General features: G+C 37.9%; 1 protein-coding gene across 2 annotated transcripts in view; it reads right to left on the reverse strand.

Moving 5' to 3' along the window:
* The window catches only part of LOC135211000 (uncharacterized), a 216,229-nt gene that overhangs the window by 97,072 nt on the left and 91,657 nt on the right, over nt 1-27,500 (reverse strand). The window lies entirely within an intron of this gene.

Here is a 27,500-nt window from a genome sequence, read left to right on the forward strand (position 1 = left end):
TTTAATAAACTATTACACATATGAATACATAGAACCTATATATATATATATATATATTCTATATATATATATATATAGTATATATAGATATATAATATATAATAACTTATTTATAATGGAAACTAATTAGTAATAAGTCAATTTTGTCTTCAAGGTCATTTTTGAACATTTTGTTAATCTTCTTTCCCACCATTATCCCTACATTAAGGGGTCAGTTGCCAGATGTGCATCATCCTCCACCAAACCTCTTCTCTCCATATCTTCCTTCACTTCATGTTGCCAACTAATTCTGTCTCCCTCTCGATCTTCTTCCTCTAACAGGCTCCTCCCAAGCCTTCTTCACTCTCTCCTTGTCATCCATCCTCAACACATGCCCAAACCATCTCAATTGTGACTCTCTTATCACCTCTGTAATCTCTATTTATTTCATTATTTTCCAATCTCTCAAGCAGCGATATTCCCATAATCCACCTCAGCATTCTCATCTCTGTTCTCTCAAGCTTCACTTCCTCTTTTCTTCTTAGAGCCCATGTTTCTGCTCCATACTTTAACACTGGTCTTATCACTGTGTTATACATCTTGACTTTTAGCTTGATTGGCATTTTTTTTTATCACATACCACTCCAGCTACCTCTCTCCACTTCCCCCATGCGGCTTTTATCCTACTATCAACTTCAGCCTCACATCCTCGCTTTTGGCTCAAAGTAGATCCTAAGTACTTAACTTTTCTGCCTGTTTTATAATCAAGCCTCTTCTTTCTTGTATTACTGTTTTGTCTCTATCTTCCCTGCTACTCAGAAGAACTTCTATTTTATTCACATTCACCTTTAAGCCACCCCTCTCTAGAGACTCCTGCTACTCTCCAACCCTTCTCAGTAGGTCCTCCTCATTTTCAGCAGTAATCACCAGATCATCGGCGTACAATACCTCACATAGCTCTTCATTCCTGTTCTCTTCACTCAACACATCCATAACCAGCACAAACAAAAATGGCTTAATGCTGACCCCTTATGTAATCCAACACTAACTTCATTTTCTGTTTCCCCAACTGCTGTTATCACTGTTATCGTTCTTTTATATATCATTTTGACCAGCCTAACCAACTTTTCTGGGAATTTCCTTCGCCTTAAACACCAAAACATTACTTCTCTTGGGATTCTATTGTAAGCTTTCTCTAGGTCTATAAATGCACAATAGAGTTCCTGGTTTCCCTCTAAACATTTTACTTACAGGGGTCCAAATAGTACATGCCAAGGCTAAGGTTGAAATTACAGCTGGCAGTCTGCTGTACAATTGCAGATTTTAAAAGATTTCGTGAAGAGAAATCTTTTGATCTGGCAATCCCTGAACTGTCAGTCCAGTTGATCTGGTGAGAGTTTTAACTTGAATGAATGAATATTGCATTAGATGTTTGCCCAGTTTTGACAGAATACTTATGCTGCTTAATTCCCACTTCTAAATCCTTACTCAATTGACCCATAATTAAAAAAGTAGTCCAAGCATGTAATTTTATATATGATGTTGTTGTTTTCCTTAGGGCTATTTTTTATTAACATTTATTTTAGTGTGTTTAATAGGGAAAGCCAGATTGCCATTAAAAGATTTCAACAATGATTTTATGGTTTCAAAAACACTAAAATATGACATGGAAAGAATCTTCTTAGGAATTTCTTTCTTCATGTTACTGTCACTATAAAACTGTTTCTGGGCTTCATTACAGCAAATGTCTAGTATATGTGAAGGGTAATATAAACATGTCCTTACTTTTCTTATGTATTCGATTTCTTGATCCAAATACTAGGGACTTACAATGCACAACACTCGTAAAAGCATAGAAAAAAGTAGATAGTTTGAATAGAAATGGACATAGATTAGGTTGTTGGTTGGTTATCTATAAATACTGAATTTGCATTGAAATTAAAATATCTAAGAAATAGAGCAACTGTCTTTTTCTAATTATAAGTAAATTTTATAGATGGTACTACCTGCTTATTCAAATTAGAGAGTAAATCATTAACATCAATACCAGCTGGCAAACACAACGAAAATATCGTCAACATACCTATATTACTTTAAAGTATAAATGATATTAGGTAAACATCGTTTTTCGAAAAATTCCATACACAACTTCGAGAGGAGTGGGGATAAAGGGTTGTCCATTGCCGTACCAAATATTTGTTGGTAAAATTCACCATTGAATATAAACTCAATCACAAATGCACAACCTAATGAGTGAAATAGAATTATCACTTGCCGGTAGAGGTATTCATGATGGGTTAGTTCGTTACTAAGATACTCTAAAACAGAATCTATTGGGACTTTAGTAGAAAGAGAACAAGCATCAAAACTAATACGTCCGTCAGTGGGACAAAAAGTTATTTTGTTTAATTTATCGACTAAATCTAAAGAATTATATATGTGAGATTTTACTAATCCGCACATGTAAGATAACGAGGGAAATTTTACTGACAACTGACCTGTTAATTTTTGTTGTCTTTGAGAATTTGTTCATTGTGCCATTGCAATTTTTTATGACTTGATAAATTTTTTTTGTAAGTTGTATCATCATCCAGTAGGGCTTGCATACGTTACATGTTAAAAGCTTTACCTAAAATTACAATACTATTCGCCTCATCAGCCTTTGGAATGTGGATTATATCGTCTTTTTTAAAATCCGTCAAACTTTTCTTAGAACGAGTAGGGAATTATAACGAAATAGTAAATAAAAAAGATAGAATATTTTTTTTAACTATCAAAAGAGGTTGTATACATACATTATAATTCTAGCAAATTCACGATGAGCAGAACATTTTCAAACCCAAAGTGAGCATGCAACAGCAATTCCTGTGATTCTTTTTTACTCTGAAAGGGAATGGCCTCGTGAAGATCTTGCATTGTCTACTCCGTTTCCTGAAGTGGATCACTCACTGTCTTAAATCTGTTCCTGGAAACCTTTCTTTGCCATTCTCGTTGTATATGAAGAATTCCGGCATTTCTCGGACAGTAAAGAGAACACATTTTGCAGGTGAATCGAAGGAGCTGCGTTAGATATGAATATGAAGCTTCATCTATTCGCCTTCAATTTCGCTCGGTGTGCGGCACCTATGTATATATTTTAGGGCTGTTGCCTTGTATAATAAGGCGCCCTATGAGGTAATGTTAGACTTGCGATAATCTTACGCTAAGTCGGTTGGTATTGCACTTCCATATTCAATGGAGTGACTTGGGGTTTGTAGATCACTTACGAAGTCGGTATTATCTTCTTTGGTTATGACGACGATGTGTTAAACTCATGATGATTCGGTGATGAGGTGAGGATCTAGTAGAAACCACGAAGTACAAAAATACTTATATTCTCTGAATTTACATGGTGAAGATCAGGTATGATTGTACAAGTCTTCTAATGACGATAGCTTGATCGCTTCTGCCAATGATGATGGCTAATTCTATTCTCTCTACATGATAAAGCTTAGGTAAAGAGGTACAGGTCTTCTAATGACGATAGCTAACTCTATTCTTCTCTCTCTACCATCTCGGTTACAAGTTATGAAGGAAGCAGATAGTAGCTCGAACATATGAACATACAATTAGATGACATAGTTACATACGAACACACAATCAGATGACATAGTTACTAATCACGTAGGCCGCTTGAGCTATAGGTCACGGTGTTTGTCTGAAGCAGGAAGCTTGGACTAAAGTTTATAAACAATTGAATGACTACAGGTGACGGCATGTTATCTTAGCCTACTTTTATTGTATACGTCATCTTTAGCGTCTCTAGTCTGATCACATTCCTGCAAGCAATCTGGTTGACCTCTTTAGTTTTAGTCTTTTATATATATGGACTAACATTCCATATTTTTATTATGTAATCATTACATATACACATTCCTCTGTGGAAGAATCTGCCCTCGAGTTTCTCCTGTTTTACTTGCTGGTTCTCGGCGTGGGTCAACAGGGACTTTTGAGATAACATCACAGAGAAAATGCCTTCGCTTGTACGTGGCGAAATATCTCACGAGGTTTCTGTTTTCCGCACAATTATCAGTTAGCCATACTGGATAATAAATACTATCAAAGTTTACACACCATATGAAAAATATGTACACTTTTATGCAAATATTGCATCTGATTCCAAAAATGGTTGCAAGCACTACCAACCTTCCCCAAAACTTCCAAATCTTGTAGAACCGTTCTTTATTCCTAAAATGAAAGCGTTGGCGTTTGGTTCCTGATTTTTAGTACATCAGTGACACCCTTGTGTGAAGAATCATAATTAACTTTGCCTTCAAAGTTAGGGTACTTATGAAGATATCATGGAACTCTCCATTTACCAGCATGACGGTGATAGCTAAATCCCGAATAGACTTCCTTTGGACGGTGGGCTAAGTAATTGTTTAGCAAAATTTGCCTATTTAGTATGCAGTGTACGAGTCACAATCAATAGTTCTCAGCATTGTGATGCCTACAAGCATCGTCAGACTGTTTCGTTCCATAACCGTTTGGGACACTTTTCAGAGAAAGCCTTGTAATTCGACAGAAATCAATTCCTTCTCTTTCCCCAGGCAGCATTCGAACCCACGCCGAATAAAGGTATAGGCAAGTGTCAACTCAATACACCTTCAAGAAGGAGAATTCATTTCTTCTGATTTCCTGTTCATTGGGCTGAAACAATGCAGCTTAAGGTCTGTTTCCTAGACCACTGGTGGTTTAGAACATTTTTCTTGAATCACAGGCTTCAGTCTTGAAAGTAATGACTCAGAAAAGATGGGGCGGTCCTCAAAACATTGCTTGTATTTTCTTATTTGCTCTTGCAGTGGTGGCAAGTGGCGACTGTGCTGCTGCTTCCAATGTGAGCATCCATTTGGCCCCCGAAGTGGCTAATATAAATAAAAATGTAAATAAATTCATCTGTTAAAACAGGATACGTCTCAAGTATAAAATGACTATTAAAACACTCTGGTTCAAAGCTAAGGACCATATTTCTGTGGACTGACTTCCACCCTTATCAAGGAATGAATGATAGAAGAAGTTACATTTGCAAAATATATAGTGCGAGAGATGCCCTTAGGTGATGCCTGGGGTCACCGCTAAGCCGACGTTGGTCTGTTAATTGTCTTAATCCACTTAATCGTTGCCCTATGGGACTCTGACCATATGGACAAAATCTTCCTTAAGGCAACGAAGCGGATTAAGACAATTGACAGAACCAACGTCGGCTTACCGGTGATCCCAGGCATCACCTAAGGGCATATCTCCCATTATATATTTCGCAAATGTAACTTCTTCTGTCATTCATTACTTGATAAGGGCACAGAGCGTCAATCACTGGAGTGGCGATCTCCCTGCCTAACATGTGACCTCGAGCAGCCATATTGAAAAGTCTCGGTCCAGCTCATGGTACAATACTTTACTACTATTATTATTTTTATCTGTTTACTAATATTACTATCTTATTATTATTATTAATATTGATATCATTTTCCCTATTGGTATTATTATTGTTGTTGCTGGTATTATTATTATTTTTATTACTGGACCCAATTTCACAGAGAAAATTTTCTTTACAAAAACAGGTTGGACTGAGCACTCCAACCATTGTGGCCAATGCCTAAGCATCTGCTCTTGGATCTAAGCAGTGTCTAGCATAAATGGTTCCTGTATATTACAGGACTTTCTTAGCATAAATTCACAAAGCACTAACTGAACAGTACTGTACAATCACTAAACAATAACATTCACAATACACTTTTACTCACTAAACACTCACAGTTACTATACACTCACACTCACTAAACACACACTGACTATACACTCTCTAAACACTCCGCTTAACATACACTCACTTAATAACACTAAACACTGAATAGTCATCACTCACTAGGCACTTACTGTACACTAAATGCTCACTAAACACTCATAAAACACTAAATACTCACTATGCCACAAACACTCGGTAAACATTCACTAAACACTCACTTAATCCTAAGCATTCATTAAACACTAAACAATCACTAAGCATTCACTATACACTAAACACTCGAGAAATATTCACTAAAAATTCATTAAACCCTAAACACTCATTAAACACTAAATACTCACTAAACCCTAAATACTCATCAAACCCCTAAACACTCACTAAACATTCACTGAATAATAACTAAACATTCACTAAACACAAGCATTCAGTAATCCCAAACACTAAAAAAACATTCACTGAATACTTACACACTAAACATTCACTAAACATTCACTGAATGCTTATGCACTAAACATTTGTTAAACTAACATTCACAAGACATTTTCTCTAAACTCTAAACACTCACCAGACATACTACACATTAAACATTCATTCACTAAACACTAACATGCACTAAACCTTAACTAAACCCTAAACACTCACTAAACACTTAACACACTAAACATTCACTAAACCCTAAACTCGCTGAACATTCATGGAATGCTTATGCATAAACATTTGTGAAACACTAACATTTAAAAAACATTTTCACTAAACTCTAAACACTCACTGAATACTTGCAGTGAACATTCACTAAACACTAACATTCACAAGTCATGTACTAAATATTCATTGATTACTTACACACTAAACATTCACAAAATATTCATTGAAACCCTAAAGACTAACTAAACATTCACTGAATACTTGCACAATAAAGATTCAATAATATTCACAAAACCCTAAACATTCAGTAAACATTCACTAAACCCTATACTAGACATTTACTCATAAACATTCAATAACACTTACTCACTAAACCCTTACTCATTAAACTTTAACAATAAAAAAGATTCACAATGACACTAATCCCTGTTCAATTTACGGGTTACCAGAATTTTAAAAATGGCCGCGAGGCTTTGCAGCGCCGCCCTGATGGAAGACCGCCGAACGACATAGTACTGGTATAGAGATCGCAACTCCAGTTATATGGAGAAGGGTGGGAGTCAATCCACAGAAATATAGTCCTTAGCTTTAAACGAGAGTGTTTTAATGGGCCTTTTATACTTGAAATAGATAGAAATATATATAGGTGTGCACTTTCATTGTCAATGACTGTTTGCAATGACCTCCTACTTAGTTCAAGGATGGTCTTTCCAATAAAGTAGCACCATTCAATAAGTACGTAATATTTTCATTGGTGCGAGTCATTAAAAGGGATTTTTCAGCACAATAAGAGCATAAAACCGTAGGCGTTTGTTAAACGACGCCACTGAACAGAGGGTTTATGCAATAGCTTGACACTCCATGCATGGGAATTTTTCCTCCTTACTACACTCTATGGATTTGCCATTATTCAAACAGACAAAGAGATCGATAACCAAGATCACATCTTAAGAAAAGACGTATCCCAAAAAAGTTTCTTAATCTTTATACATGAAACGGCGTCTAAATCTGTACTTTTTTTCGTAGGCATGAAAATCCCGGAAAGAAAACTGGAGCCTACAGCCGCGCTGAAAGAAAAGAGGTGAGAATTTACGACGGATGAAAAAGGAGGGGGAGATAAACATTAACCATGGACGTAGAATACAATTTCGAGGACGAACTAAGAGAGAGAGAGAGAGAGAGAGAGAGAGGTTGCTGGACGAGTGGGCAGAGGGTGGGAAAGTAGGATACAGGAAAAGAGGAGGCAGAACAGAAGCACACCGGAGGATCGGCGCGACGCAGAATTATCGGGCAAGAGAGAAAGAGAGAGAGAGAGAGAGTAGGGAGTGAAGCGCTGTGGGTTCTTTGCATTTCTCAGTGTCTCCCTGATGGTGAAACCGTGCGGTTAAATCTCCCCTCATCGTCTCGTTCTACAACGCATTAGGGTATGTTGCCTCACATAAGATTTTCCTTGTTCGACCTCACTGTATTTCAGACAATGTAGATTAACCCACTGAAACTTTCCTTCTTTTAAGGTTATGTTTTTTTTCTATTGTCTTTTTTTTTCTGTTAAACTAACGCAGTAGGTTCGCTTATGACAATCAGCATCTCGTCAACAAAGAAAATGTTGAAGAGTAAATGAAACATCCGCCGCAAAATGCGTAGACTTTCTTCTCCCAAACAACCAAAGGTTAAACTTTTTATTTCCATTCTAATGGAATGACAAACATGAGAGAAATAAAAGACGTGAAACAAACACAGATAATAATAATAAAAATAGTGAAAGAAAAATATTTTTGCATATTCCTGTAAGGTACGTCAACTGGTAAGCTTATAAGGCAAAGGCAACTAAGATTTCCACGGGATCCTAAGAAGGAAATCGAATCACAAAAAAAGAAAGAAGATCGACCGAAGAGTAATGAAGTGAAGTCACGTTTGGAGAGCCCTCCACACCCTCCCCCTCCATCTAATAAGATGGGGGTTCGAGACGAAGGGGGAAGAGGAAGTGGAAGGAGAAGGGGAGAAGAAAGCAAGCAAGCAAGCGAGGGAAGGTGAATGCTTCACTCTATACAAAAGGCGAACCGACGCTTCAGAAATGTCAAGTATGTATGTTGCGACCGAAGAGGGAGTGATGCCAAGAGGGGCAGCGGCTGCACATGTGCGACCTTCCTTTGTTCTCTGTGCCACTACCTACCTGTTAACCTACTTGCGAGTGCGGTAATACTACCTATTCCCCCTCTCGTCAAACTGGTGTGGACGGGAAGCCGGGGGAGGGAAGGGCCAGTCACAAGAATTTGGTATAGGGTGCCTCCTTTTTTCATGACAGGTGTTTGCATGTTTGTCAAAGTATAAAGAGTAACATGAACACTCACAGGAAATTTCCGATTATTGTGCGCCTGCGTACATGAATAAGGAAACGACCTTTAACCTCTACTTATAAACATATACAAACTCAACCATACGGCATTCATTTGACTCAAGCGTATAAGGACGAGACAATCACTGATAACTTGTGTATATACAGTAATACAGGTGTCATATCAAATTTATAAAACCTTTACCACTGAATTATTTAAATGCGTAGATTTCCCAATATTAGCGTAATCTTAATTTATGTCTCAATTTGTCCGTTGATGATAGCAAGTGTCGTAGTAGGCACTGCTACAAGATATCAAAGTCGTTTTACAACGAGTCACAAGGGGAACTCCTACATTTTTAAAGAAAAGCCGACATATTCATGGCCAGAAGAGTACGATGCCCCTTTGCGAACTATAGTTTCCACAGAAGTCTAATGTCATTTAATGTCCTACACGAAAGCTAAGCTCGCACATCATTTTCTTTTGCTGAATCTATAACTCGTTTTCTTTGTTACATCCCTAACAGTGGGTCTTTCGTACACACACATACACACACACACACGCACACACACACACACACACACACACACACACATATATATTATATATATATATATATATAAATATTTATAATACAGAACAAAAAATATATATATAATATACTATATTATATTATATATATTATATTATATTATTATATATATATATATATAGAATATATATATATATATATATATATATATTAACTTAATGACATGTGACTTGCCACACACCACCACAATATAGCAGTAGTAAATTGAAACACCGAACCAGTTTCGGTATTATGTCTAAGCCATTTTTCTGGGGACTGGTACATAGTGGTGGAAATTTACAATCTATATGCTAGAGGGACAGTGCAAACGAAAATACCTACAGTTGGAAACAAAATATTCACTCCTCACAAGTGCGAAGGGGTGAAGCCCCACTCTCATCTGTGTCTGAGGTCAAGTATCCCGTTTACTAATCTGTTTATCTACCTTAGAATTTATACAAGTTCCATATTCCTTTTTAAATGAATGGATTGATTTTATAGGCTTTAGGCATGATGCTAAGCACTGGGGCAACTAAGGCCATTCAGCGCTGAAACGGAAATTGACAGTGAAAAAGTTTGAAAGGTGTAAATAGAGGAAAGCCTCGCAGTTGCACTATGAATCAATTGTTAGAAAAGGGTGGAAAGTAAGATGAAAGAAAGATACCATGAGAGGAGATACAGTAAATGAAATTGAAGGGGGTTGCAGCTAGGGGCCGAAGGGACGCTGCAAAGAACCTTAAGCAATGCCTTCGTTGCACCGCATGAGGTGCATTGACGGCGCTACCCCCCTACCAGGTTCAAATGAATGGATCAGCATTGTGCATGCCAAGACTCATCGCCCTATTCTTTAAAAAGCTTTCGTTTATCAAACTGAACTGAATGATTTTTCTTTCCAGTGCATTTTTAGAATAAACCATCTATTTTGCTCCGATCCAGTTGATTGTATGATTGTTTTCACTAACACACAAAAATCCCATCGTTCACCTGCATCTATCTCACACATTTTTTAAGGTGTCCTGTTCTCTGTTCCATTGTTTTTCTCCATGTAGACCAAAATAGCAGTACAAGAGGATTTGTTGAGAAAGTTTCCTTGTTGTTATAATCACATTTCTGTTAATGCACTGTCTGATACAGAATCAGGATATTTCAATTTCTTGCCTTTTTTTTTAATCCTATCTTTTTCGCTATCAACATAATGAGTGCTACATGTACATAATGCTCTTCAAATGATGGACATGAAAACTGGGTTTTTATTGTTTTGACCAGAAAAGAAATTTAGATGGACAGAAATATTGGTAGATTTTCTTTACACACTGTATTTGAATTTCTGTGTATCAGACAATCGAAATACACAGACAATCGAAAAAGGGTAGGCTACCAACATTTTACATTTCCAAAGCATTTTTATTGATGGCACTTATTAATTTAATCTTATTTTAGTTCTTCACACGCTTGATCCTTGGCACAATACATATTCTATCACCAGCATGCCTGAACCTTACTACGTTTCGTGGCATGATTGTGTTTAATATTTTGCTTTCGAAAAATTCCAAATGCAGAATAAATGCATTACTTAACACTGGAGACAAAGGGTTACCCATTACCATACAAGATTTTTGAGAGCAAAATTTCCGGTTGTATTCAAGCTCTTTGTCTTGTACACACATATTTAATCGGTTCTATCAATGTTCTCAGAAAATGGTTTTACATTCTTTTATTGTACACAGATACTCAGTCGGTTCTATTACATAGAGCGTTCTTAAAAAATGGTATATTTAGCTGTCTGCGCCTCTAATGTATCCAATGATAATTCCAGCAGATCGCCAATAAGTACCTTAGTGAATAATGATATCAAGTCAAAACTTACAAGCCTGGATTCACTATCAATCTGTACATTGTTCAGTTTGTACATCAAGTCAACAGTAATCCTTATATTAGCTTTGTCCCTGTGGTTAACTGTGACATGTAAATCGTGTGTCATTGTGATTTATACTACATATATATATAGATATATATATATATATATATATATTATATATATATATATATATATATAGAGAGAGAGAGAGAGAGAGAGAGAGAAGAGAGATAGAGAGAGAGAGAGAGAGAGAGATATTTGCAATCCGTTTCACTAGTGGCATCTGTAGATGATTTTCTTTGGATCGTTCGTAACTCTGGAAGCAGTTCAGTTTAAGACAAGAGTATCCATTATTAACCAGATGTTCTTATAAGTCGTGCACTGACAAGGCCTATTCTTGACACCAAAAATAAACATTTTACACTGGGGCATCTTAAATCATCTTCCTCTGAGAGTTCTGAACTTCCGCCATTTACGCAACTCATTCCCATTTTGCAATTTGGGTATGAGTATTATTATTAATAATGTATTATTATTATAATAATGATAATAATACATTATTATTATTATTATTATTATTATTATTATTATTATTTATTAGAAGAATGAACCCTAACCAAATGAAACAAGCCCACATGGGCCACTGATCTGAAATTCAAGCTTCCAAAGAATATGGTGCTCATAAGTAGTATGAGAAGGTAAATGGAAATTTAGAAAGAAGAGATTTTACTTATTGAAAAGAAAAAATAAATTAATAAACATAAAGATGTATTAAAATGCAAGGGAAACAGAATGAGAGTAGTAATGTATTTCATCTTCGTTTGAACTTTTGAAGTTCCAATTACACGACTTCCTCAGGGAGACTTCCACTGTCCAAATGTGTGAGGACAAGAAGGACCTCTGGAACTGAGAATTTCGATAGAAAGGCACATTCATATTGGTGCTGCTGTTCAGCGAATCTGGTTGCTCTTGGCAGGAAAGGGGATTAGCAATTAACTGTGAATGTGAAAGATCTCTATGAAAACACAACTTATGAAAAAGTGACAAACAACAAACCATTCGTCAATAGTTCAAGTCATAACTGCTACTGTTAGGAAACAGAAATCTTCCACAACGAACCACTCTATCTAAAAGAGATAAATCTCTGACAAAAGGAGGCATCCACACCGGAGAATAGTATTACAGTCAAGGAAGTACAAACGACCTAAAATAGGTTACACTGATTTTATATCTGTTACAAATATATGAGGCCTTACGAAGAATGGCGAACTTTCGAGCGGATTTTGCTGAAACTTTCATTAGGTGCTTCTCAAAAGTAAGATGTGAGTCAAAAGTGACACCTAGAATAGATAAAGCTTTAGAATCATTCGGCAGAATCCCATCCAGCTGAAGGGGCGGATGGGGTGGGAAATCTGTACGAGATCTGCTAATCAATGATGTTTTCATTTGACTGGAGTTTAGCCTCATACCCGACCGACTACACCATTCACTTATCCGGTCCTCACTGAGGCTGAGGGAAGGTTCATTTTTCGTAAGTGAAGGCTTTACTAAACCCACAAGTGTTGCATCATTGGCACACTGAACAATCTTGTTTTTCAGGCCAACAAACATTTCGCATGTATATACCACAAATAATAATAGACCAAGACCACTACCCTGGAAACTCCGGACACAATAGGTCTTGGTTCGCTCAAGATACCATCAACAGCAACTCGCTGCTGCCTAACTGTAAGGAAACCTTGGAATAATTCTACAACATATCCACCCACTCCAAAATTCGGAAATTCCCAAATGAGCGCCTTGTGATTTGCTCGATCGAAAGTAGCACTAAAAATCTATTTGGATGACTCTGCCCTCAAAATCTTTATCAAGGTTCTCTTGGAAATGGCGTCTCAAATCTAAACGAGCATCGCAGGTACCTTAATTGCTTCCTGTATACATATTGACTATCAGCTAACAATCCTTTAGATTCCACATACTTGTATAATGGCTTACAAGTACGTCTTTGAGCAACTTTGCAGAGCACAGGGAGAATAGAAACTGTTCAGTGGTTTCTGTTGTCTGCAGATATGTCACTCTTTGGAACAGGCACTGTAGTATAACTACGCTTGCACCCTACGTAAAGATACTACACCGACATAAATATCTATAAAATCTACTAACCTTGGGAGCAACACACTAGAAACTTAAAAAAGATAAAACACACACACAAAGGCACGAAACCATCAGGATCTTCTCCACCCCGGCTATCAAGATTATCCAGAATTTTCATAACATTCCTGGAGAGAAATGCAAATTTTAGGGTGACAAGTATTAGGGAGAGGGACATCCTCAGCTGACTGCTTAGCTTCGAAAACTCGATGAACAGTTCAGCCTTTCCCCTGGGGCCAGTAACCAATCTACCATTATCTGTTAGTAGCCTAGTGATGGAATGGAAGGTGAGCCAGAGATTTATTTGCAAGTAGTATGTCTACGTAAGGCCAACTTTTAAGCACCTAACTGTAGTTCAGTCCAAGTTCTCAGTCTTTCACGAACTTGGCTACAATTCTCTATGCCGACCAAACACATAATCAAAATAAGTAGCTCAGATGCTGGAGCTACATATCTGATCATTTTATGAACGAAGCAAAATTGAAAAGTGGCGGTAGGTTCAGGTGGCCAACAATGATTCAAAATGTGGCATTGAGTACTATTTAAGGTGAAACACATTAATACCTTGGGAGAAAGTAGATAACGAGCACAATTCCTGTTATAACTATGGTTCCATCAAGAATAACCACTCAAGATGTGCCTGAAACTCAAGGTCCAACATGCCTCCGTGCTTCGTACCCATGAAACCCCGTGAAGAACAGCAGAAGACCAAAAACGCAGAGGACGTTTTTCTTGAGGAGTTTACCAAGTTTAAGGAAGGTGTAACTGAGGAGACAGCTGGTGTTTGGAATTCAAAGATGAAATGTGCATAGGCAAGAGGAATGAAATCAGTGGATGGCAGGACACAGAAGTCATCAGTTAGTAGAAACAATAAAATTGTTTGGAGTACTGCCACTGGGCAGTAGCGGAAATGATGTGAAGGAAAAGAATGTTAGTAATAGAGAAATGAGATGATAACATCCGCAAAAGAGATTCCGGTGAGCATTTGAAGAAAAGAGTATGGGGAAGAATAAGAATCTATTTTGGAGGGGAGGGAATGTGTAACAACGGATGATTCGATTTGATTTGATGAGATTCCGGGTGCCAAGCCAAGCCCTGGGGCACTGTCGACCAAGTACCACCTCACACAATGAAACAGGGAGTTGGAGAGGTTGGATAGGTCAACGAAGAGATCCGGTAAATAAGGGAGATGAAGTACAACAATCCAAAGGTGGAACTGGGAGAAAACCCCCTAATTTGCAATAAGGAGTCATAGTTAGAGGCGTTGGACAGGAAGACTGGAGAGAAGAAGCGAGAATGGAAGTAAAGTAAATGGATAAAAAGTGGGTGTAGCTAGAAGCCGGAAGGACCCTGCAAACACCCTTCAGTAATGTCAACAGTACACCACGTGAGGTGCGCTGATGACACTTAGCCCCTTCGGGGTGATGAACTGACACTCAGCGTAAGAATACTCTCAGGAGAGGATTCGGTTTTATGTCAACACGATGAGTATCACGAAATATTGTTGAATGAAGACGACGGCAAAGTAGCAGAACTAAAAGCTGAGACTTACGGGGTTCATTTAAGTCTGACGATAGTTGTCGATGTCACTGCTGAGGGTTCCAGGAAACCATAAAATACCGGAGACTGGAAAAACGCCGAGAAACGGCAAGACTACCTGAGCAAACACTGTGTTGGTGACACTGTTACCGAATGATGATAGACCTCAAGTTGATAGTGAGACAGTTGTCTCCTATTACACGGGAAAACGTGACATGGGAGAATCAAATGAAACGAAATGTTTATGGATAGGCTTTAGCTACGAAAATGACAGGTGACGATAGTGCTGATAAGGGAGGAGCAGTGTAGCTTTAGATGTGGTAGAGGGTTTGTGAAACAATTGCTTGTTTTTCAACATTTTCAGGGAAAAGCTGTGCGAGACGCACACAAAACTATATCAGGTTTGTGTGAATGAAAACCGGGGAGAGCCCCCGTGCAGAAAGCCTTTATGATATTAAGTGTAGACTGCCTTTTGAGTGGCTAAAGTATTTATGAAGAGAAGAAACTTGCGTAAGAATAAGTAAGACGAATAACGAACTACGTTCATATAAAGAACAAATGTCAGGAACTGGCGTGTTATGTTTCAATAGCTGTATGATCCTTAATAATAAAAAAAAAGGAATGGCAAAGTTAAAGGAAGGTCACACAGATATGGGAGCAAATAAGTGATATAAAAGAAGAGATTGGGAAATGAATATGGAATAGCCGATGTGTTAGCATAGCGTTGTTGGTCAAAGAAAAAGAGGAAAATCTGCCAAATTTTTGGTACAAGAGCTTGGAAAGGAAAAAGTTAAAAAAAGTAAATATTGAAATGATAAACGTTATGATGGCAAATAGAAGCCGGGAAAATGGAGTCGTTTCACGAGAAGAGTGAAGCATTGGAGGTAACTGAATCATATTGGCATATGGCAGTAAATGTTACAAAAGGACAGTAGAATGACGGAGGACGTTAACCGCAGAAGAGCTGAGGAAGTTATAGAACAGAGCAAGAGTGTCTTGGGAGGCAAAAGTTGAGTCAACTACTCCTTATGGAAATACTGTGTGCGGTTGTTTCATGGAAAGGAAAGAAGACAGGATAGTTCATGGGAGAGGAGCCAAGATATGTGACAGAGAGGAAGCAAAAGGATTAGCTGAAGCGAAAATATACACCAGGCGGTGTTGAGGGGACGGGAGGTGGGCGTCTGATCGCGTAAAGGGGACGGGAGGTGGGCGTCTGATCGCGTAAAGGGGACGGGAGGTGGGCATCTGATCGCGTAAGGGGACGGGAGGTGGGCGTCTGATCGCGTAAAGGGGACGGGAGGTGGGCGTCTGATCGCGTAAAGGGGACGGGAGGTGGGCGTCTGATCGCGTAAAGGGGACGGGAGGTGGGCGTCTGATCGCGTCAAGACGAATATAAAGGAGAATCTGGTGAATTTCTTAAATACTTTTGACTGGAACTGAACTGCTTCCAGAGTTAAGAGCGATCCAAAGGAAACGGTCCACAAATGCAACTGGAGAAACGAGTCACGAATATAATCTGAAGAGCTGGCAGGAAAAACGGAATGAGAACTAGAAGCACTGTAAAAATGATCTAATCTCGATATTCAGGAATTGCTCGAATGCGTGCAACGACCCTACATATAGAAGAGATCGAGGTGGTGTTAAGGAGCCTCATGTGGGCCTGCTTGAAGTGACAGATGGTAAGGCCCCGTTCACACGAGGCGGAAACCGCGGCAGAATCCGCGCGGATACAACCGCCTCGTGTGAACGGGGCCTTATAAACACGTGTATGTCGAACCGCGCGGTTGTGTGTGAACACCCCTGTGCTCTTTCACTGACTTTCCTGCAACCGCCTCGTGTGAACGGGGCCTTAGTCTGTGGTAATTTCATGCGCAGGCGGTTCAACCTTGATTCAGCCTTACGATTATGAAAGAAATGATTTTTTTTTTGTCTCGGTATTAATCCCTTCAAAAGTGCACTGCTTGCTGGTAAAGAAAATGAATGGCTCTTCAGATGAATCTAAGCTTCCGTGCGCTATTTGTAGTGGATTTGGTTCGGAGGTATCATCAAAATTGTCCTCAAAATGTATCGCTCACTCCTGTTTTTCAAGTGAAAGTGTAATTCGCACTTTATAGAGATGCGCATGATTACAAAGTTTATAATTATTATTATTATTATTATTATTGTTGTTGTTGTTGTTGTTGTTGTTGTAACGATAACGAATCCAAATCCTGAATAAAGATACTAGAGTGAAAAATGAAGATGAAGAAAAAATGACTAATCACGAAATTTTTGCCTTGCATGCAGTTACTATCAGCAACCTCTACAGCAGCCACGCGCCTTCTAAAACATGGGCCCTTCATAAAATTTGCAACGCTATTTTTCCCGAGGTACACGAAGAAGCTCGCTATCGGTGTCACACGAGAACATTTTCAGCACCTCTTAGCCTTTTGTCGACAAACTTTGGACTAACTCCACAAAGTAGCATAAACTGGTGACACGAATTTAGTTATCAAAGCTCTCGCGTGTGCGTTATCACTGTAACGAACATCCACAGCTTAGAGTGTCCATCAATGTGAAAAATGGAATAGCTATCCTAATTGGTACAAAGTTTGGGAAAGATGCTAAAAATACAGTAGAAATTGAGTTCGTGTGACATCGCCTCACTAACCTCCTCGCACAAGATTGTATACATTACTTTTACTGCATTGGCCTGGAAAAGACTTTCTGCAACGTTTTTGTCATTCTTTTGCAAGAAGTATTCTTAGACTTAAACTCCCGATAACGTAACTTCATTCAACTGGCCTAATTGTTTCACTTCGCAGCACCAAAGTTTCAAGTAAATCTCTAATAAAAGTATATTTTTGTGAGCAGCATTCGTGATACAGTATCCTAAGCTGTCGCTCTGTTCCTTTATGTAAATGTTTATATAGTTCTTTCGAGGAATACACGACACATAGACAAAGGGGCCAATCAGAGAAGAGACAAGCAAACAAAATAGGAAAGTCCCAACCAAATGGGATATCATGGGATGTAGGAAGGCGCTGGTACAGGCGGCAGTTTTAGAAACTTGGTCGTCATGATATCAGCCTAACATGGCCTCATTATGAATCCCATATGTTGACCAGTTCATTTCCATTCGTCTTCAGTTAAAAATAAATGAAGAGAGAGAGAGAGATAAGACGGCGGCTGTGAAATCTGCTGAAAATTCTGGTTGGCAAAAGACTCAACTTTCCTGAACGAAAGAAAGATAAGATGGGAATGAATAGGAGCCACTTGAAAGAGAAATCTCCTCCCCGCCTCCCGCACACCTCCAAGAGAGTCAAGATAAATGCAAAGGAAGAGGAGGAGTTGGCCGTGGAATGACATGGAAGAAAGAGAAAGAGAAGCACTCCAAATTAGTAGGGGAAGGAGGAGGGGGAGAGAAGGTGTCGGTGGAAGGGGAGGGAGGGCAGCAAGCTTATGTTACCAGGAAAGTGTTATAAGACCCTCGGGTCAAAAGAAAGACACACCATATTAAACGCAGGAGACAATCATTCACCGAGAAACTGCCCTGGTCAAGTCAATGTCAAAAGACTAGAATGTACCCCTAGAATTCATATATATATATATATATCAGCAAAAGCCACAGGGAAAATTTTTTTGAAAAAGAAAAGACTGAGTGCCAAGTACTTTCGTGTATTTACCACATCTTCGGGGGACTTTGTGGTAAATACACGAAAGTACTTGGCACTCTGTCTTTTCTTTTTCAAACTTTTCCCTGTGGATTTGCTGGTAAACAAAATCACGTGCTTACTTTTGTGATTTTATAGATATATATATATATATATATATATATATATATATATATATATATATATATATATATTAGGGCTGGTACCTTGTATGATAAGGCGCCCTATGAGGTAATGTTAGACTAGCGATAATCTATACGCTAAGTCGGTGGTATTGCACTTCCATCTTCAATGGAGTGTCTGGGGTTTTGTAAGATCACTTACGAAGTCGGTATTATCTTTACGACGATGTGTTGAACTCATGGTTCGGTGAGGTTCTTGTAGAAAACACAAGGTATAAAAATAGTATAATCTTCTGAAGTTTTACATGATGAAGATCAGGTATGATCGTACAAGTCTTCTATGACGATAGCTTGATCGCTTCTGCCAATGATGATGGCTAATCTATTCCTCTACATGATAAAGCTTAGGTAAAGAGGTACAGGTCTTCTAATGACGATCACTAACTCTGTTCTGCCTGTCTACCATCTCTGTTACAAGTTATGAAGGAACAAGACAGTAGTTCGAACATATGAACATACTATCAGATGACATAGTTTCATACGAACACACAATCGAATGAGACACGCTACAGATCACGTAGGCCGTTTGAATAATAGGTCGGGGTAGTTGTCTCAAGCAGGGAGCTTGGACTAATGTTTATAAACAATTGAATGACTACAGGTGACGGCATGTTATCTTAGCCTACATACTTATTGTATACGTCATCTTTAGCGTCTCTAGTCTGATCACATTCCTGCAAGCAATCTGGTTGACCTCTTTAGTTTTAGATTTTATATATATGGACTAACATTCCATATTTTATTATGTAAAACACACTTACATTAGCTCGGTCAGCTACCAAAAACAAACCAACTACTGAATATTACTCAAACTTGACTGGCATTTGACTTATAGGAGTGTGTGATACAGACACTATGTGAATATATATATATATAAGTAAATAAAAAAATTCATTGTGTACATGAATTGATTCAAGTAATAAAATATAAAACAATGATATTTGTAAATAATAGTGATCACGGATATATAATGATACAGTTTTACACTTCATTTCTTTAAGATACTATGCTACAGAAAATACTAATGTACTCTGATAATTGCATAGAATGAAGATTAACATGATAAAATCATATTTTAACTGATAAAAAATATCATATATGAATTGATAAAATATTAATGTTTATGCTGATTGATTCGTTGATTTTTATGCTAAATGTTATATCTTTGATTAGAATTATAATCATATACTGAACTATATAACTGCTTTTGAGATAATGGGTAAGATATAACGGTAACAGATTGATTATAGGCTACCTGATTTGTTTATACATATGTATATGGATTCATATAATTATGATTAATATATGTGCACTTTTACAATAGATTCCTATGCGTACACGCAAATAAAGATATATTTGTTTTAGATTTTGTTATTTTATGATCATTTATATAAGAGATTCTAGTGCGTACACGACAAAAAATATATTTCGATTCTGTTATTTATGATCAATTATATATAGGATACATGATACTTTATATATATAGGATACATGACCGAGGTTATACTACTTCACTTTTAACTAGCTTTCGAACCACTTTTCGTCCATTACACAGTTCCAGACACCACGCTATAGCCACTGAAACGGCCTTTTTCAATGGTTAAAACAAGGGGAAAATTTGTGCCTGGGCGGGTCCAACGTTCCATTTTGCGCTCATACTTATTCTCTGCATCCTAAGCTACACGATTACGTTCGCGATGAATAGATCATCCAGCACGAGTCCTTCGCCAGCAAAGTAGAGTTGAATATCCTTCGGGTCGTAATTGTCGGAAGTATGTCCCTTTTTGTAGTCGAATTCCGACAGCCGCTGGAGCATTCCGCATTAAAACGAGATTAACGACGAGATACGGTGTCGGTCGAAGAAGTCCATGAAATTCTTTCACATTGTAGGCGGTTGTTACTTGACCGTAGTCGTCCGCTGCGACGAACGATTTTTTGAAGTTGCTATGTGAAAACTCTCGTACTGCAGGATACTGTAACCAGGTTCCATTAATCAGCCTGCAAGTGAAATTATACTTGTCACAAGGGCAAAGTAAATTCAGACGACATCCAAACATACAGGGTAGGGGAGAGAGGCCATTTAGACAGACTTACCCACATGAATTCCGCTGATATTTTGGAATTCAAAAAAGAGTCCGCTGTACAAACTTTTTATCCCAATGGCATTAACGATGAGTGAAAAACCTATCCAGGTCTATGATTGACTTGTAAAAAAATATCCATAATTATAAAAAATAAATAGATATCAATACGAATCTCAAAGAAAATTCGATATTACTGGTAGTAAGTTTTACTAGACAAGAAGTGAAAATGGAGCTATTTGTAAGATTGCCAGGCAGCATAAAGAGTCAAAGAGAATATTTAATCATGATTCTATGTGCCCTAACAAAAGTTTCATATGCAATTTTCTCGTGCGCATCCTCTGAGGTTAATTTTTTTTAAAAACTTTATTAATAGGTAGGAGATGCAAACGAAAAAAACCCACTATGTAACTAATTTCTAAATAAACTTGGGTTTTTCCAAGAAATGTGACATTTTCCCATGAATGTTTACTTGAATTGTAATAGGCTAATGTTGCAAGTTAAATAAATCCATATCCATATCGTGATACTTCTAAATGTCTATGAGGTTCAGAAAATAAGATTAATTCATTTTGATGTTATAGAAAACTCTATTCCTTATTTTTTTTTTTTGTTTTATTAAGTAAAATTTTAAAATGTGCAAGTCCTTACTACTTGCATACACACACGGATAAGAATATTTATTTGGTGGCCTGTCCATGGGACCTATGAACCACATGTGAAGTTCATGAATAAGCATTCCTTTTCCCTCCAGGTCAATTCTGCTTTGCAAGCAGAGACGACACACAGATGAAGCCGTGTAAGCAGATTATTGAGGTTAAAAGGAACAAATGCTGATACGGCAATGATGACGTCGTCACTTGGCAGGAGATTGCTCTCAGCCAGCTAAGAGTTACGTTACTTGCTGTAAGAGATACGACTTTAGTATTTCAAATGATATTTTAGTGTTTTAATTCTCCACCGCATGAGAAGAATGTCTGAAAAAAAAAAAAAAAAAACAACAGTACCAAAATTGAACAATATATTAGTTTCATGTTGGCATTATGTTAAATAAATATTCCTTATTCAAACTATATGAAAAAGGTTTCCATACAAATTCTATATATATTATTAGCCCTGTATAAGATTCATATAGGATTATTCCATAGATAACATTTTCACTTCTAGACTTCCTGACTTTAAAATCTCTTTTATTTTATTTTATTTATTTTATTTATTATTAGTTTATTTATTTATTTATTTATTTAATTTTTTTTTTTCATTGACTACGAATATAAATCACCGGGACAGACAATATGTCAGTAGATTTTGGATATGTGTTTGAACTTTTAGCTTATTTGTCATTACTAAAGCGTTAAGTTAGAGTTCAAATCTTTACGCATATATATTTGGATATTTAATGGTTACGTTTTGCTTATTGATATTATCGTGATTCCTTTTTTTATTATAATTTTTTTTTTGTTGAACCCTTCCGACTTCTTACGGAGTGTATTATATTGACTCCACTTGTATCCATATTTATTTTATTTTTTTTTATATTTATTTATTTATATATTTGATAAATTAATGGTTGGCTTGAATATGTGGAAAAGTGTTCTAGCGGCGTACCGTATAAGGCTACTTGCGGCATCAATTCAATAGATACAAGATATAACTGATAAAGGTATATAAAACCGCGAGAACCGCTATAATCCAGTTTGGATCCAATATCACGAGTTGTAACTCGTAAGACATTGACACTTCCTATTTAATTATCCGTTATTCTACCAAACCGATTGACTCTGGGTGATAAAATATATTATTGGTTTTCTTAATGGAAAGGAATTCACACAACGTGTTAAGGAGATTATTATTGATTTACACCACCCGAGTCACAGATTATTATGTGTTGAATTCCATATTTACTGATTTAGCACTCATAAATATTCCTAACGCACTCAATTGCGGTGTTTGTTTTTAGTGCTATTAATTCTATATAACGTGTCAAGGAACTATTAACACTAAGAAGTGTTTATTCCCTCTGTCAGACTCGTAATTCTGTTAATAATTCTACGTATATTCTTTCAAGGATTGATTTGGCACAGGATAGGCCTTAAACTGACAGGTGTCTTAGTGTATCCCTTGTTTTCATGACACGTGTTACAATTAGTTATGTGCTTTTTATATCTGTAAGCATTGTAGGCCAGAAAACAGTGATTTGGCTTTCTGTGACATAGTAGGGAACCCTGGATGACGGAATGCAACCAGTTTATGACGATTGGTATGAAAGATTATCACTACTACCGGTCATATATATATAGTCATCTGCTGTGTCTTCGGGTTTACCTTTAATTTATCTAGATTTGTACGGGTGTTCCACTTGTTTTTTGTGTGTTTTCTAATCACTACGGTGCTTAACGACCCTATCCATGCATCTGTATAAATACAGACGTCCACTGCGTAAACGCATATTCACTGTTTAATATGATTTGTAACGTAAGGGATTAATAATCACCCAAAATGATAAAATTAACATAGTATATGATTATGATATTTCAGTAGAACTTCTGGAAACAGACACTCAAAGATAAAAACTCGCAGTAGCGAAATCTCAATGATATAGATAATTTCTGTAAAAAAGTAAGATTAAGAATGTCTCGTAACTTCAGCCACAGGAATAACGAAATTCGACCTGCAAAGGAAACACTCTTTTTTTTTTTTTAAAGTTACTCCAAATGAATAAAAAAATTGTACTTAGCTTGCTTTTGTGGGAAGTCACGGTGTTCCGATAACGACACACGGCCTTGGTCCTCCTCTATTTAGCGGACGACCTGGTTTGGCTTCAGTTTCCCCCGTGCGCGTTGTTTCGATGATTCGAGCCCTTGAAAAATCCGATGCTGCAGACGCGTTCGGTTTGTTTCTTGCAGTGCCGGAAACGCTCACTAACGATGTTTTCTTGAATGATTCTAATGAGAGACGAAGCTTCCGTTGCCGTAGGAAAAGGACACGTCGGTTTTTGTTTCTTCTTGAAGTTATTCACTAACGATGATACTAAGTTGCTTGGACGAATCGTTGTTTTGTTTTCGAAGTCGCTCACTAATGATGATACTAGGTTGCTTGAAGAATCTGCTGCTTTCGTCGTCGTTGACTTCTATGATACATGATTTATTATTCTGGTTTTTTCTTCGTAGGACGTTTGTAGAGTTCTTCTGGTCCGCTGGCCACCAATATTAGGGCTGGTACCTTGTATGATAAGGCGCCCTATGAGGTAATGTTAGACTAGCGATAATCTATACGCTAAGTCGGTTGGTATTGCACTTCCATCTTCAATGGAGTGTCTGGGTTTTGTAGATCACTTACGAAGTCGGTATTATCTTTACGACGATGTGTTGAACTCATGGTTCGGTGAGGTTCTTGTAGAAAAACACAAGGTATAAAAATAGTATAATCTTCTGAAGTTTTACATGATGGAAGATCAGGTATGATCGTACAAGTCTTCTATGACGATAGCTTGATCGCTTCTGCCAATGATGATGGCTAATCCTATTCCTCTACATGATAAAGCTTAGGTAAAGAGGTACAGGTCTTCTAATGACGATCACTAACTCTGTTCTGCCTGTCTACCATCTCTGTTACAAGTTATGAAGGAACAGACAGTAGTTCGAAACATTATGAAACATACTATCAGATGACATAGTTTCATACGAACACACAATCGAATGAGACACGCTACAGATCACGTAGGCCGTTTGAATAATAGGTAGGGGTAGTTGTCTCAAGCAGGGAGCTTGGACTAATGTTTATAAACAATTGAATGACTACAGTGACGGCATGTTATCTTAGCCTACATACTTATTGTATACGTCATCTTTAGCGTCTCTAGTCTGATCACATTCCTGCAAGCAATCTGGTTGACCTCTTTATAGTTTTAGACTTTTATATATAATGGACTCAAAATTCATATTTTATTATGTAAACACTTACATATATATATATATAGAGAGAGAGAGAGAGAGAGAGAGAGAGAGAGAGAGAGAGAGAGAGAGAGAGAGAGAGATGATAAAACAAACATTGCAATGAAGGCAAGGGAAGCACACCAACAGGTCAAGGAAATCATATTTACCCGGTTACAACGTTTGGAGGCCAACCAGCAGGCCTCATTATCGACCTACAAGGTAATAATACCTAATTGGTACAGTAAAATAAAGTGACACATAAAAACACACAATCTTCAGTTACAATAAAAGAAAAACATAAAAATATGAGTAAGGACTAACCGATGAGTGTGGAGGCAGAGGAAGGACTAAGAACCGGAGAAAACGTCAACGGTTCACGAGAGATAAAGAGGTGTAGACGTGGCATGGGTCTTCTGTGAGGGGACCAGTTTTTTTTTTATTTTTTTACAAACAATGATCCATTAATTGTTGAAAGCTTATGATTTGAGGCTCCGTCCAAAACCTTAAAGCCTTTGTACTGTACTGAATATTTGCATTGATCGGCATGATCCCTGATGCCGGAAAATTCGGGATTTGAGTTTGGTGTCAGTTGAATAGGTGTCGATTCGGACCTCAAGTGGGCAAGCTTTGCACAATGAAATCACGTTCTTGCAAAAATACTTTTACAGCAACTGCTCTCCCACCCACTTATTCTTTAAACACGTCTCCCCATTTTTAAATGATATTTTTGTTCCACGTCTTCCTACTCCTCACGTTCCTAAGTTACCTGTCTATTCCAGTCTTCCTTCTATTCACAATACCCGTCTTTAAAATTAAAATGATACCCACAAACCCAATGAATATGGGGAGCCTTTTCAGCTTCAAAGATAGTTTGGATCCATTAATGACCTTGTTTGTTATTTATAAGTTTACTTGTCCTCTCTCTCCCGTTCTCTTAGTAGCCTTTATCGTGACCTTTTTCATCCCACCTTTTCTTCGCATCGTTTTGAAGATGACTCAAGCTCTTTACCCCTTTTGCCTTCGTTCTCGCATCCGTCTTGTGTTATTCAGTTAAAAAACGACCTCGAAATGTTTTATTTCAGCCACCTGTGACCACAAGACCAAGTAACTTAAGGCGGTTATGATCAATGCTTTCGGATAAACGTTTTGACATACTGTATTTCCCATTTTTCGGTCCTTCCCAATACCTCTTCCCTACTTGATAATAAAAATTCTAACCTCTCCGATCTCTTACAATTGGTGTATTCAGACTGACTGAAAATCTTTACAATTCCGATCATGCCCATGAAAATCGCCTCAAAATTATGGTTCAGACCTGCCTTTAGAAGAGCGTTGTTCTGATGTTCGCTCTGGTCTTGACAGTGCAGGTCTTGTTTCTCTGTCCTTGTTTATGATATTGCCTCGTGTTTAGGATAGTTGTTCTTCTCTTTCCTATTTTGCCCAGACTGCATAACTCATCATTCTTCTGTCCGGTAAAGTAGATCTCATGACTTTAATCTTGTTTGTGTGTGGTGTTTTTACGTTGCATGGAACCTGTGGTTATTCAGCAACGGGACCAACGGCTTTACGTGACTTCCGAACCACGTCGAGAGTGAACTTCTATCACCAGAAGTATAGCTCATGACTTTAAATCATTTTTCCCAGCATAAAATAACAATTCTGACCCTTTTTAGGAGTATTCCAATGGCCATTGCTCCACCAGTCTTAGAGGGTGAGTATTTCCTTGCGGACAACACCAGACCACCGTTCTCGTTATTATATCTTCTATGTGCGGTAACAGGTACGCCAAATATATATTAATTAAGACTGAGTTAATCCCTACTTCTGTATAATTCATTCTATATTGAAACCGGTTCAGTAATGATCGCATATTAACCGTCCAATCTACACAAAAAGGTAATGAGTTTTTTTTTTATTTTTTTTACTACACCAGACTATTGTTATTCCGGGCTTATTAGCGATGCATTTCGGCTATTTCCTTTCACCAAACCTTGAATCTTATATTGCAGCCAGACTTGCCCCATGTCACCACAAGCGTAGGTATGAATGACAGAATCTTTTCGAGACCTTTTTATCTGGAAGTCTGCTCTTCAAGTTTTGGCGAACCACAATTCAAAGTTCATATTCCTCACAGATCTTTGCATGATTCAACTCTGCTTGAAATTTTGGTGCCATTCAATATAATTCTGCAAAATAGAAGTAAACAGAAATTCGTTTCGAAGTTTGGAGTCGTCGAGAGGTGGGAAGGGTGTGGCAGAAGACGAGAACCTTATTAATCCACAAGTATGGTAACCTTAAGAACGACGAGTTACCATTTGGCCAGAAGTCGCAAAACCCACCAGATGCAAAGATAAGCGCTCACACAAACCTTTCTATTGATTCCCCTTTACTTCCTGGACAGGTTAGATGTTGTGTAAATCTCTCCCCTTTAACCGTTCAACCATTACTTCCCAGCTCCCACATTCCCCCTTCCCTCACCGTCCCACTCACACACACACTCAAGCACTCCCTCCCTCTCTCTCTCTCTCTCTCTTTCTCTCTCTCCCCTTTTGCCTTCCTTCCCCCCTCCCCCCCAACACCAACTCTTCTTGCTCTCCTCCCCCTCTCCCCCACAACGGATCTCCCTCCACCTCCCCCGTCCGTCCCCCCTACCTAGTCTTCGCGGCCTCAACACCCTCGAACTGACGGCCATGATCTAGCTGCGCTCGCTTCATTTCTTCTTCTTTTTTTTTTCCTTCTTTTCTTGCACGGATACTTTTCCGCTTTTGTGTATATTTCCAACCAC

Source organism: Macrobrachium nipponense, chromosome 4, assembly GCF_015104395.2.
Source record: "Macrobrachium nipponense isolate FS-2020 chromosome 4, ASM1510439v2, whole genome shotgun sequence".
Classification (NCBI taxonomy): domain Eukaryota; kingdom Metazoa; phylum Arthropoda; class Malacostraca; order Decapoda; family Palaemonidae; genus Macrobrachium; species Macrobrachium nipponense.